Raw genomic sequence first — 13142 nt, forward strand, 5'->3', positions numbered from 1 at the left:
CAGCCCGGGTGTCAAAGCATTTAAACTATTCCAAACAGTCTGCAGGGCTGGCAAAGCCGCTTGGGCAGGCGGGAGGGCAGGCCGGCGGGGGCGAGGGGGCAGGGGGCCAGGGTGGGGCAGACGAGGCAGAAGTTGGGCAAAGGAGGGGAAGGGGAGATGATGAGAGAAGGAAGCAGGAACTGGAGGGACAGACCCAGGCTGGGTGAGGAGGCGGAGGCTGGTGCCCCCTCCCCCCCCAGCCCCACAGGACCCCAGTGCCCCCTCCCCCCCCAGCCCCACAGGACCCAGTGCCCCCACTTTCTGCTTCCCCTTAGGGGGTCCCAGAGCAGCAGGACCGGCTAGTCCAGCCCAATAACCCCAGTTAACTCACCCCCCCCAAACCCCACCTGGGTCAGAGTTTAAAGAAGAGCAACTCTGTGCAGCAACGAGGAACCCCTCCCCGGCCCCCTCTTCCCGAAGGGGCAGCCGGGCGCTGAGGGACCTGCCTCCACAGCAAAGAACCCACCCCCACTCAGGAGGTGCAGCGGGCTGGGCTGCCCAGGCAGGCCCTCGGCGCCCCAGCCCTGCTTTCCTGGGGAGAGGGCTGTGCTAGGTGCGTGGACACCTCCTTCCAGGCTCAAGCCACCACCTGCCGGTCAGCACGCGGGGCCCTGGGGCAAACCACTGGCCCGCCCAGCCTGCTTCCTCACCTGCCACCAACTGGGGCCCCTAGGAAGAGCGTGTGCTGCATGCAAGAAGGGGCAAGGTCCTGACCAGGGGTGGCCAAGGTCTGGTCCCCTGCAGGGAAGCATCTTTGCGTCACCTGAGGATTAACCCCGGTGGTGGCTGGGGCAGGGAGGGGGCCGGGACAGGCAGCTCGCCTCCCTCCCCCCTCCCCCGAGAGAAAGGGCCCCTGATGCCTCCCCCAGCACAGGCTGCGGGATCAGCTTCCGAGACCAGATAAAAAGCAGCTGAAGGCAGGGCAGGCAGTGGGCACCCACGTGGGGGCCACAGCCGGGAGACACACCAGCAGAGGCTCCTGGGAAGGGGCTCTGTGTGCCCCCTACACTGGGCTAGTGAGTGACAATGGGTGGGGTCACACCAGACAGGGCCTGTGACTGCGGCGGTCACAGAAACGGTCCCAGCTCAGCCACTCTGAGCACCCGGGGGCTGTGCCACTCTGAGCACCCGGGGGCTGTGCCCACCCTCGACGAGAGGGGGCTCTGACCCCCAACGTGCTGCGTGCGGCCCCAATTTCTGCACCAGCCGGGCTTCAGATCCCCTGGCCGGTCCACAGAGCCCAGACCTGGGGCTTCCTCCTCTCGGCTGGGTGATGGGAGCTGCCCTGTGTGGGCAGGTGGGCTGAGCCCAGAGGGGGTACAGGACAGGCTGGGGAGGGAGAGCCCCAGGGCACGGCACACTCGGGCCACAGCCCCCAGGGCCCCGTCCTCTCAGCCCTCAGGAAGCTGTGTCATCCACAGGAGGCCTGTGTTTGCACAGGCAGCCCAGCCAGCCGGTTTTATCCAGAACCGGGACTCCCGGCCCTGAAAAACTTCTGCAGAAGCCCATTCAGGCCCCCCAGACGGGGCTGTCCCTCTAGTGGCCTCCTTTCCTGGGGCCAAGGGAAAGCTCAGTGGCCCCAAGACAAAGGGCTAGGACCTTAGCGTCGAGTGTGAGGGCCCCACAGGCCCACCCAGCCACGAAGAGCGCCACCCTGGGAAGCAGAGCCACCCAGAGACCAAGGGACAGCCAGATCTGTGCGGGACAACCTTGGCCTGAGTTCAGGACGTGGCCGCCCCAGGACACGGCCCACCACTGCCCCAGGACACGGCCCCTCGCCTCCACGGAGCTGTGCCTGCTCTAGCCCTCCCTGGCACAGAGCCGCCACACCTTCAGGCCCCTGCTTCATTGCTTCCTCCTCCAGGAAGCCCACCAGGTGCACTCATGAGCTCAGTGGGCGTGGGTCTGCCCAATGCCTGTAGGCTCTGCTGCTCAGCAACACACAGCACAGTGTGGAGGGGCCCCTAAGGGCCCCTTCACCACCAGGAGCCTCTCAGGGAGCAAACTAGGGTCACCTGAGCCAGATGGGGTGCGGTGTCTTGTGTCATAATGCAGGAGCAGGGCACCCAGCCTTGGGCCAGGGTGCACAGAAGCCCACAAAGGTGCTGTGTGCACTGGCCTGCAGAAGGTCCCTATGGCCCAGGGCTCAGTGGCCGGGTCCTAAACGGAGAGCAGGAAGACAGCGTGAAGCCCTTGTCACCTGTCCCTTCCAACAACATGTCCTGGGTCCCACTGGACACCATCCCCATATGCCAGGTCCGGCCCCAACCATGTCACACCCACATCTTGTGGCTTCAAGCAAATGAGACAGCACCTGCGATGCTCAGGTGTTCAATGGGGGGGTCAGGTGCCCCCTCAAGCAGTTCCTGTAGGGTCCAAGAGATTGATACTATTGGTAAAACCCTTGGTGGGAGCCAGGCACCCTCTCCACCCGGTGAGCTGCTCCTGGCCACCAGTGCCCGTCACCTGCTGTGACCCAGGTGGGAGGGTGGTGATGGTCGAGGCGGGCACCCTCGGCACACCCTGCCTGCTCCCCGCCACCGGCCTCAGCCCTGTATTCCCAGGGTCCCGTGCCCCAGGGCTGGGACTGGACCACTCGCTCGGAGAAGGGGGCCATTATTCTCCTGGAAGGTGACGAGGTTGTCTGGGTCCCCTGGGGACCGAGGACAACTGGCACCGTTGCCGCTGTGTCCTCATGCCACCTGTCCGGGTGAGGCTGGCGCCCCACTGCCCGGCCCATGGGAGCCCGACGCAAGCTGGTTTTAGGTTGCTTTCTTAGAAGCCTCGGCTGGGCCAGGAACAAAGCTGAACTTTAGGAGAAAAGAATAAAATAAAGGCTTGGTTTACGCGCCCAGGGCTGTGAAAGTGGACATGCCAAGGGGCCGAGCCTGAGGCAGCCAGAGAGGCGAGGCCCGCGGGGCGAAGGACGCTGGACGCCGTCTGCCAGGAAGGCCGGCACCTCCCTCACCTCCCCCTGCCTGGGGACGGCGGTGGCCCCAGCCCCGCCAGGCACCCCTGTCCCTTTGTGCCTCTGCTTCCCAAGCGATGCCTCCTCTCCCGTTCCCCAACGCCCACCTGCTGCAGAAGCTTGGGAGGAGCCTGGGTTCCAAGATCCCTGACTCGGTTCCCTGTGGCCATCCTCAAAGCCACTGCGCCCAGAACCCTACCCCTCAGGACGCCCTTTAGAATGGCACCCCCTTTGGGAAGCCTCTGCTGACACCAGAGAGCCGAGTCCGGCACCCACACAGCCTGAGTGGGGTGGGCGCCCTCCGCAGACTCCGAGACCTCCCCCAGAATGAGAAAACGTGAGTGGCCAGGGCAGCGGAGGTGGGGGGTCTCTTCTCTGTGACCCCCCCCCCCGTCTGGACGGCAGGGACACCGGACAGCTCCCCTGGGGCTGTCCCCCGGAGCTGCCCTCTGCCCCAGGTCAGCAGCACAGCACCTACAAGAAGGGAACCGGCCACTGGCCCCAGTAGCACGCATGCGGGGGGGGGGGGTGTCCCACAGAAACCCAGCCAGACTGGCCACCGCGTCCCCCGCCCCCCGCCCACCCCGGATTCTAAACCGCTTCCTGGGGCCAGGGCCCAGCAAGGCACAGGAATGCAGCGTTTGATTCTGCGGGATAGCTACTAGCAAGGGGTAGGGAGGCGAGATACATTAAATTAAATAAAATGATTGTGCAGGATTTAATTTTACCAATCTAATAAGAGGTCTGGACCTGGGCGAAGGCACAGCCATCAAACAGTCCTGCAGTCGGGAGAGAGGAGGGCAGGTGCCCTAGAAACATCCTGGCCGGGGAGAATGGAGCCCCCACCCCACGGGGCCCACACCAACCCACCTCCCCTGCACCCAGCTGGCAGGCCCTGTCCTCAGGGCGGCTCCGAGCCTGGTCGTCCAGGCAGAAGCCAGCCTGGCTGGTACCACCCACAAGTCAGGGGGCTCGGGAGTCTGGGACGAGGCCCCCGAATGGGTGGTCACATCCCCAGAATGGGATGGGGGGGCAGCAGGCTCCTCTGTGAGTCAGCACGAACACACGTGAGGTGAGCACGGGCAGCCTCAGAACGGCCCGGGCCGCTGTGCAGGTTGTTAGAGCAGGCGGGCGGCCGGAGGGAGGGAATGGGGGAGGGGGAGGGGGGGGACTCACTTTGGACAGTGGCCTGCAGAACAATCGCATGCTTTTCCATTACAGAGCAGGCTCCGGTTACCAGCGGCCGGCAGGCTGGCAGGCCGGAGGAGAGCCTGCGCGGACACCCCGTCGCCCGCCCGCTAATGCAGAGCCCAGACCCGAGGGGAGCGGCCGGCCGGAGGTGGGCCTTTCGGGGGGTCAAGGTGCCCGTTTGCATTGCAGCTGCCCAGCTCAGCGCGGGCAGGCCAGGTCCCTGGGGGCTGGGCGAGGCCCAACAGTTCGGGCCTCAGGGTTGCATTAAACTTTTAATGCCTTATAAAGCAGAGCGGGGCCACCGCGGCCTCGGCCTCGCCGCTAATGGAGGGCCAGCTGCCCCGCACGCGGCTCCGCGGGAGGGGGGCAGGGCCTGGGCGGCTGGGAGCTCCTCCCTACGGTACCCAACAACCACCCCAACAACCAGGGAAGGCACCAACTGTGTGCCTGCCTCCCAAACCCCACCCCTCCCTGGGTGCGGGCGGGAAACCGAGGCACGGGGAAGGCGGGCTTCCTGCTGAGGCCTCGGGCCCAGACCCGCACCCCATCACCACCCTCCCCGGGCCCCTGGTTTCAACACCCAGGGCCCCGAACAAGTTTCAGTCGTCGAGAGAGCAAGGGTGGACCCCGCAGGACACGGGGGGCAACTAAGGCCCCAGGCTGCCAAGACTATGCTACAGGGACAAGAATTCCACCCCAGCCTCTGGACCTGGCTGATCTGGGGCCTCCTTGGGTGCAGGAAGAAGGCACTCAGGGTCCTCTGAAACTTCAGGGTCCTGCCTGGAGATCCCACCCGGGCTCGCTGGGCCCCCAGCCTGAGAGGCAGAGGTAAGAGGACTCCAGCGTCCGGCCAGGCACCTGGGCAGCCTCCGCCCCAGACCACAGCCTGGACCGGCTTCAAGCATAAAAGCCGGTTTTAACTGCACTAACAAATGTTTGCCTGGAAGCTTTTTTTTTTTTTTTTTTCCCAAACAGAGAAGGGCAGCATGCCAGAATCCGCAAATTCAGAAATGTGCTTATCAACCCTTCCCTGCCGCCCGGAGGAGAGAGCCACAGACCCAGGGCCCATCCTCAGAGGGACCCCAGCCTCAGCGTCGGGGGGCCCTGCTCTCCAGCGCCCCCAACCCAGCTCCGAGGGCTCAGGGCACGAGGCGGGCAGGGCTTCATCAGATCCACCAGCCACAGGACCGTGGGGCTGGGCATGAGCTGGGGGTCACCCCAACAGATGGGACAGAGGGCCTGAGCCGTGAGCTCTGATGACAGGCCAGTCTAGGGGGTCTCTGCGGCCAGAGACCGGGAGGGGAGACACAGCCTGTGGCTCCTTCTGACATGACACCACCCACCGGGCACAGCCACCTGCCACCGACTTGCCAGCCCCCCCCTCCCCCCCGCCACTCTCAAATATTTTGACTGGAGAGGTGGGTGGTGGCCCAACAAACACGGCTTGAAGCTAGAGAAACAGCCGTGCAGCCACGGAGGGCACTCAGACGACAGGGGGCAGTGGCCCACCCAGGAGCCGGCCCCCACCCAGCCCTCCCCCCCACCCGACTTCGAGCCCCGAGACCCACCAGGTCCACGCGCGCTCGCCGCAAAAAAACGGTTCCAGAAGGTTTCCCAAGAATTAAGAAGTATTTTGCACAGAGCCGACAATCCCTCACCCGTATTTGTAATTTAAATAACGTAAGCTTGAAGAGTGGCTCCCAGGGGCATCGTTTAATAACTTAAAAGCCCGCACGGGCTCCGCATGCCGCCGCACCTCCTCCTCTTCCTCAGTTACAGCTGAGAGGCAGGGTCTCCGCTGTCAACCCCCTGCGCTGGGGGGCACAGGGCGTGGGGGGGCTGGCAGGGACAGCAAGGGCCGCCCAGCCAGAGCGGGCCGCCCAGGAGCTGGACTCCCCTCCTAGGCCCACACAGCACCATGCTCTCCCCTCTGACGGGCCTGTGGGGTCCCAGGGCAGCTGAGGGGGGCAGGGGGCGGGGCCCAGGGAGCCGGTCTCAGGGTCGTGGGCAGAGGGGCGCTGGGGGGCATGCTGGGGCCGGTGCCGGCCACCCAGCTCCTTACAGACAGCCACTCTGCACGCTCACCCTCGTTAATATTCATCGCTCCCCTCATCTGCATACCCTGCCATAAATAGTCGAGGTAAGACAGAAAGCTCCCCTGCATTTCTAATTATGCTTAAAAATCTCATGTAAATCAGGCCGGCACACACACACACACACACACACACACACTAAATCAGCCGCCGGGGTGAGAAGGGGGTGCCAATTACGCAGAGACGGGGTCACAGCTCACCAGCCCCCCAACCCTGGACCGCCGGCGGCAAGGGGGCCGCTGCTGGCGAAGCCCACGTGGCTTGCAGGTGGGCAGCAGGGTCCCAGGCCACACCCACGTCGGCCCTCTAGTAAGAGACAAGTGTGGGCAGGGGACGGGAGACACCCCCAGCACTTCAGGGTGTCTTCAGCCTGTCCCACCGTCTCCCAAGGGTGTCCCTTCTTTGCCTGGGACACCCAGCTACCCACCCACACGGATGTCCGGCTCCCGGGCTCCTTGGTCTCGTGCGGGTCACCACCTGGGCAGGGACTGTCTGTCTCTGTCTTCCTGTCCAGAGGGGCATCTGGAACAACCCCCCTCCCGGTCGGGGGGCAAAGACACCTAGCTACAGTTGTAACCAGGGCCACCCGTGGCAAAGCAGCACCTGGAACTCCCTGGCCTCGTGGCTGGCACCAGTCCCACCCCCTCAAACACACCCCAAACACCCGGAACTGATCCCCCCCCCCCGCAAGGCAGCCAGGACCAGCCTGACTGCAGGTCCAGGAGTCGGACCCCCGGACCGGGCGGCACAGCCCTGCTCCTCCTGGGCGCGGTGGTGGGGCCACCTCGGGGCACCAGCAGGGGAGGCCCGGCCCGAGCGACACGGGGGTGACCCCACTCTCTGCCTCTACAGAGACGCGGAGATGCCTGCCTGCTGCCCGCATCTGCCTGGCACCGCGCCCAGACCTATTTTTAAACCCGTTTACTAGAAATCCCGCAAATTAAAGGAAATACGGATAATGCAGTAAGAATCCTGGGGGCTGAATAAAAAGCTCCACATAATTGTCCCCGCGCTGCAGCGTGAGGACGTGAACCACAAACCCAGATCTCCCCGAAGCCCTGGCGCAGGGAGGTGGTGGAGTGAAGGTGGAGGGAGTCAGGTGGGGAGGGGGGACGCGGGGGGGGGGGGAGCCCTGTGCTCGCGGGAATCTGGGAGTCGGAGGCCATAAAAGGTAATTGCTGACATGAAAAATAAAGACCAGAGAGATACAGCAGCCGACGTGACCGCCGGGGGTGCTGACGGCGTGGAAGGCAGCACCTTCTTTCTGGAAGGACTGCCCAGGCTGCGGGTGGACCCCTCCCCTCCCTCAGAGGCGACTCCTCTGTGGGGCACGGTGGAGGGGCGCCGGTCTGGGACAGGGACCCTGACTCCCACCAGCACGCGGCCACAACCCTGTCCCCAGCATCCAGCCCCACCCTGCTGTTTCCTGGGGCTCCCCAGCGAGCCCGGAGGTGGGGGGCGCAGGCACCCAGTCGCCAGAAACTGAGGCATGGGGAGGGGACCAGACCATGGATTTGCCCGGAACCAGGGGGCTCAGTGCTGGCACCACACAAGAGGACCAGGAGGACCCCCAGGACAAGCTGGTCAACCAAGGTAAAGGGGGGAAAGGCCTTCAGTGGGTCTCCGAGGGCCAGAGGATCAGGCCCAGGCCCACTCACGCGCAACCAGGCCTCAAAGGTGTAGTGGGGACAGAGGATGAGACGGCCGGAGAGGCTCCTGGATGGGAGGCCTCAGAGACGCAGCAGGGTGGGCATTACCCGTAACCCTCGGGAGCTGGAACGTGTCCTCACAGCCCTCGGGCCTCTGGGACCCCAGCCCTCCCCTGCTCGTTCCCACTGGCTGGCCAGCCCCAGACACACTGGACCACCGAGAGCGTGGGGTGGGGCTGCATGCATACATGCATGTGTGTCCCCGGATGCCCCGGCCTGAGCGTACACGGTTCATCCACTGTCCGGAGAACCGCCCTGAGGCACGCTCTCCCGGGCTCTGTCCAGTTCCCTGCAAACTTGTTCATTCTGTCCAGGGGGAGGCAAAGCTGTCTCTGTAGAAAGGACAGCCCCAAGGACCGCAGGGTCTGCCCGGCAGGACACTGGCTGGGTGGACACTGGCTGGGTTTAGGTCTAGCTGGCCCCACCAGCCACCGCCCCACCTGGGGCCCCCGGCACACGCCCACTTATGTCTGTACAGGATCTGCCTTAGCCCCTGTCCGAACGACACTGGATGGGTCCTCACACTGCTCACCCGTGGGGGCAGCTCAGACCGGCAGAGCCCTTCCCCCCAGCCCCACCCCGGGTCTCGTCGCCCCTGGTGAAAGGGGAGGCACAGATCTCGGTCTTGTTTCTGGTTGTCAGACACGTCCGTCAGTCCATTGGACTCCTCTGTAACTGGTGGTTTGGGCCACACCCCTTTTCCGTGGTGAGGACCAACACCGCCAGGCAGGTCTTTGGCCACACGGTCGGGGCACGGAGACCCGGGAGCCAGTGTGTGGGGTGGCAGGGGCTGGGGGCTGGCTGTCCAGTCTGACCACGGGGTGACCAGGGGGGTTGACAAGAGGCATCTTCACTGTCCGGATTGGCCGTGTTAGCTCATCAAGGCAACAACTCACGTCCCCTGCAAAGGAAGCTCGCTCTGGGACGTGGGGAGGCGAGGGGCGTCCTGTGCTCCTTTCCAGCCCGTGGCTGAAGCGGCAGGTTCTCTGTGGGTCCGGACCCCAGAGGAGCCCGTCCTCACACCAAGGGTGGAATGCTTCTCTGCCCCCACGGTTTCCATGACGTACAGAATCTCTTCAAAGAGCTGTGTCCTCAGGGGGGCTGAGAGATTAGAAGCAATCTTATAAACCAAATACATTAAGAATTCCTAGAACCCATAAAGAAACGACCTGACCAGGCGATGGCGCCATAGACAGAGGGCCAGACTGGGACGCAGAGGGCCCAGGTGCGAGACTCCGAGGTCGCAGGCTCGAGTGCGGGCTCATCCGGCTTCAACATGGGCTCATCTGGCTTGAGCGTGGGATCACAGACACGACCCCACAGTCGCTGGTTTGAGCCAGGGGTCACTCACTCTGCTGCAGCCCCCTCGTCAAGGCACATATGAGAACACAATCAGTGAACAATTAAAGAGCCACAAGGGCCCTGGCCGGTTGGCTCAGCGGTAGAGCGTCGGCCTAGCGTGCAGAGGACCCGGGTTCGATTCCCGGCCAGGGCACACAGGAGAAGCGCCCATTTGCTTCTCCACCCCTCCGCCGCGCTTTCCTCTCTGTCTCTCTCTTCCCCTCCCGCAGCCAAGGCTCCATTGGAGCAGAGATGGCCCGGGCGCTGGGCATGGCTCTGTGGCCTCTGCCTCAGGCGCTAGAGTGGCTCTGGTCGCAATATGGCGACGCCCAGGATGGGCAGAGCATCGCCCCCTGGGGGGCAGAGCACCGCCCCTGGTGGGCGTGCCGGGTGGATCCTGGTCGGGCGCATGCAGGAGTCTGTCTGACTGTCTCTCCCTGTTTCCAGCTTCAGAAAAATGAAAAAAAAATAAAAAAATAAAGAGCCACAAGGAAGAACTGATGCGTCTCATCTCTCTTCCTTCCTGTCTGTCTGTCCCTATCTGTCCCTTTCTCTGTCTCTCTCTCTCTGGCTCTATCACACACACACACACACACACACACACACAAAGAACATAGGGAAATAACTTCTAATATTCTAAGGAGCATTTCAGAGGGAAGGGGACTCTTTTTCAGAGAACGCATTAGCTCAGAAAGCACTTCCATAAGGCACCCCAAATCCTGCACAGCCAAGGAGATCCCGGACACACCAGGCTGCTCTGGTGACCTGGGTCAAGCGCACAGCTTGAGGGACACATATATACAGCGACAGAAAATGACCTGACGTTGGGTGACGGGCCCACACACAACACGATCAAACAGTTCACACGCTGCAGAGATGTTCACCTGGAATCTGTGTATTCTTATTGACCCATGTCCCGCTATTCAATTTAACTCTCTAAATAAATTTTTTTTTTTTAAATAACAGAACACAGCTGAAGGTCCTGCCCTGGTTTATAAATCCAGCACGACTCAGTTTCGGGCTCAGGATGTTTTTCTCGTGAGGAGAGAGCTGTCCGCCTGGACCAGGGGTCCCCAAACTACGGCCCGCGGGCCACATGCGGCCCCTTGAGGCCATTTATCCGGCCCCCGCCGCACTTCCGGAAGGGGCACCTCTTTCATTGGTGGTCAATGAAAGGAGCACATTGACCATCTCATTAGCCAAAAGCAAGCCCATTGAAATACTGGTCAGTTTCTTGATTTAAATTTACTTGTTCTTTATTTTAAATATTGTATTTGTTCCTGTTTTGTTTTTTTACTTTAAAATAAGATATGTGCAGTGTGCATAGGGATTTGTTCATAGTTTTTTTTATAGTCCGGCCCTCCAACGGTCTGAGGGACAGTGAACTGGCCCCCTGTGTAAAAAGTTTGGGGACCCCTGGTCTGGACCTTTCACTCTTCATACCGCGTCCCGAGATCAGAGAAGCAGGCTGGCACGGGGTTTCCACGATGCTCAAGATCGTGAACACATCTAGGACGATAGCGTCGCCGCCACCACCGAATACTTCTGACAAACGGCTCTCAAAATGAACCGTGTGAGGCTCGCTCTGCTGCTTGAGGAACCTGTCAGATCGTTCTAACACCTGCCATCTGAAAATAACCACTCGGCGCAGAAAACACCCACCGAACGGGGAACAGGGAGAACCTCCTCGCCTGACAGAGGAACACACGTGCCAGGCCCACAGCTGACAGCATCCTCGGGGCAGAACGAGGTGCTTCCGGGAAGAGCAGGGTCAAGACCGGACCAGCCTGCCCTGCAGTGATTCTAGCGAGGGCAGTTAGGCAAGGAAATGAAATAAAAGACATGGGGTGGGGAGGGAAAAAAGTAAAACTATCTCTATTTGGAGATATGATTTTTTTGGCCTTTATTTATTTTGTGTATGTGTATTTTTCTGAAGTGAGAAGCAGGGAGGCAGTCAGACAGACTCCCGCATGCGCCCGACCGGGATCCACCCAGCATGCCCACCAGGGACGATGCTCTGCCCACCAGGGGGCGAAGCTCTGCCCACCAGGGGGCGATGTTCTGCCCATCCTGGGCGTCGCCATGTTGCGACCAGAGCCACTCTAGCGCCTGAGGCAGAGGCCACAGAGCCATCCCCAGCGCCCGGGCCATCTTTGCTCCAATGGAGCCTTGGCTGCGGGAGGGGAAGAGAGAGACAGAGAGGAAGGAGAGGGGGAGGGTGGAGAAGCAGATGGGTGCTTCTCCTGTGTGCCCTGACCAGGAGTCGAACCCGGGACTTTCATACGCCAGGCTGACACTCTACTCCTGAGCCAACTGGCCAGGGCTTTCAGACGATATGATCTGGTATAAAGAGAAAACTCTAGTCCCTGGCTGGCTAGCAGCTCAGTCGGCGGTCATCCTGAAACGACAAGGTTACAGGTTTGATTCCCGGTCAGGGTACACACAGGAAGCAACCCATGAGTGCACAACTGAGCGAAACAACAAATGAATGCTTCCCTTCCTCCTTCCCCTCTCTCCTTTCCTCTCTCTGTCTCTCCAAAATTCAATCAATCAATAAAAAATAAAGCCCTGGCCAAATAGCCCGGTTGGTTAGTTGGTTGGAGCATTGTCCTGAAGTGCAGAGGTTGCCAGTTCGATCCCCAGTCAGGGCACATACGGGAACAGCTCGATGTTCCTATCTCTCTCTCTCTCTCTTTCTCTCCCTGCCTCTTTCACACACAAAGAAAAAGACAGAAAGAAAGAGAAAGAAAGAAAGAAAACTCTTAAAGAATCCACCAAAAAACTATGAGAACTAATAAACAAGTTCAGCGAGGTCCCAGGATACAAACTCAACATAGAAACATCAAGTGTAATTTCTACACACTTACGATGAACAAGCCAAAAATGAAATTGAGTAAACAATTCCATTTATAATGACATCAGAAAACATAAAACATAAAGAAAAAAAAATCAACCCATAAATGCTTACGAATACATTGAATAAAAGTACAGACAACTTATACAGGGGTCCCTGGATTATGACACAGCTCCGTCCCTACGACAGGGACGTCACCCGACTTTTGGGTTAAGTCGAAACATGCCCTTTCCTAAGTCCCTTACCTATCCTAACACAGTGGTAAAACCATCAGCTAGAACATGACAACATCACTCAGCGACAGAACAAGGACAAGGACACACACATTCTGTACCGGACACTGCCCTGTGTGTTCTTCCGCTGCGCGCAGCCAGACTTCGTTCGCCCACGTCATCTGTAAGTACCACGCTAATGGCGGTGGCCAAAAACACTCACGTTGCAATTTTTTTCATTTTATGGCCATGAGCGTCATAAACTCGAAACGTCTGTCGAGACTGTCGTAACCAGAGGACCCCCCCCCCCCGCTCCGAAAATACAAAAACTTCGTTGAAAGAAACTAAAGATCTAAATACAGTACTTCCCCAGGTATATGATATGCTCCCGTGTCTAAGACGCACCTTAATTTTGGGGGCTGATGTTTGGAAAAAAACAAACAAGTATTACACAAAGTTTATCAAGTCAAGTTTTATTCATCGTAAAATCCATACCACCCCTCATCACTGTCTAAACTGCCGTCCACTAGCTTGTCCTCGTCTGCGTCTGGTGACGAATCCCCGTCTTCAACGAGGGGCGCAAAAACAAGCGCGGAAAATGCGGGAAATGCAAGGGAAAAAAAACTACAACCGCTGTGTAAGACACACCCACTTGTCAGACCCCAAATTTTTCAAGAAAAAGCCTATCTTCGACGTGGGGAAAGGCGGTAAACAGAAAGACACACATACATGCTC

At 60.3% G+C, this 13142-nt stretch overlaps 1 protein-coding gene across 4 annotated transcripts in view; it reads right to left on the minus strand.

Moving 5' to 3' along the window:
- Positions 1 to 13142, minus strand: part of NACC2 (NACC family member 2) — a 101264-nt gene that overhangs the window by 37144 nt on the left and 50978 nt on the right. The window lies entirely within an intron of this gene.

The sequence above is a fragment of the Saccopteryx bilineata genome, chromosome 2 (assembly GCF_036850765.1).
Source record: "Saccopteryx bilineata isolate mSacBil1 chromosome 2, mSacBil1_pri_phased_curated, whole genome shotgun sequence".
NCBI classification, from domain to species: domain Eukaryota; kingdom Metazoa; phylum Chordata; class Mammalia; order Chiroptera; family Emballonuridae; genus Saccopteryx; species Saccopteryx bilineata.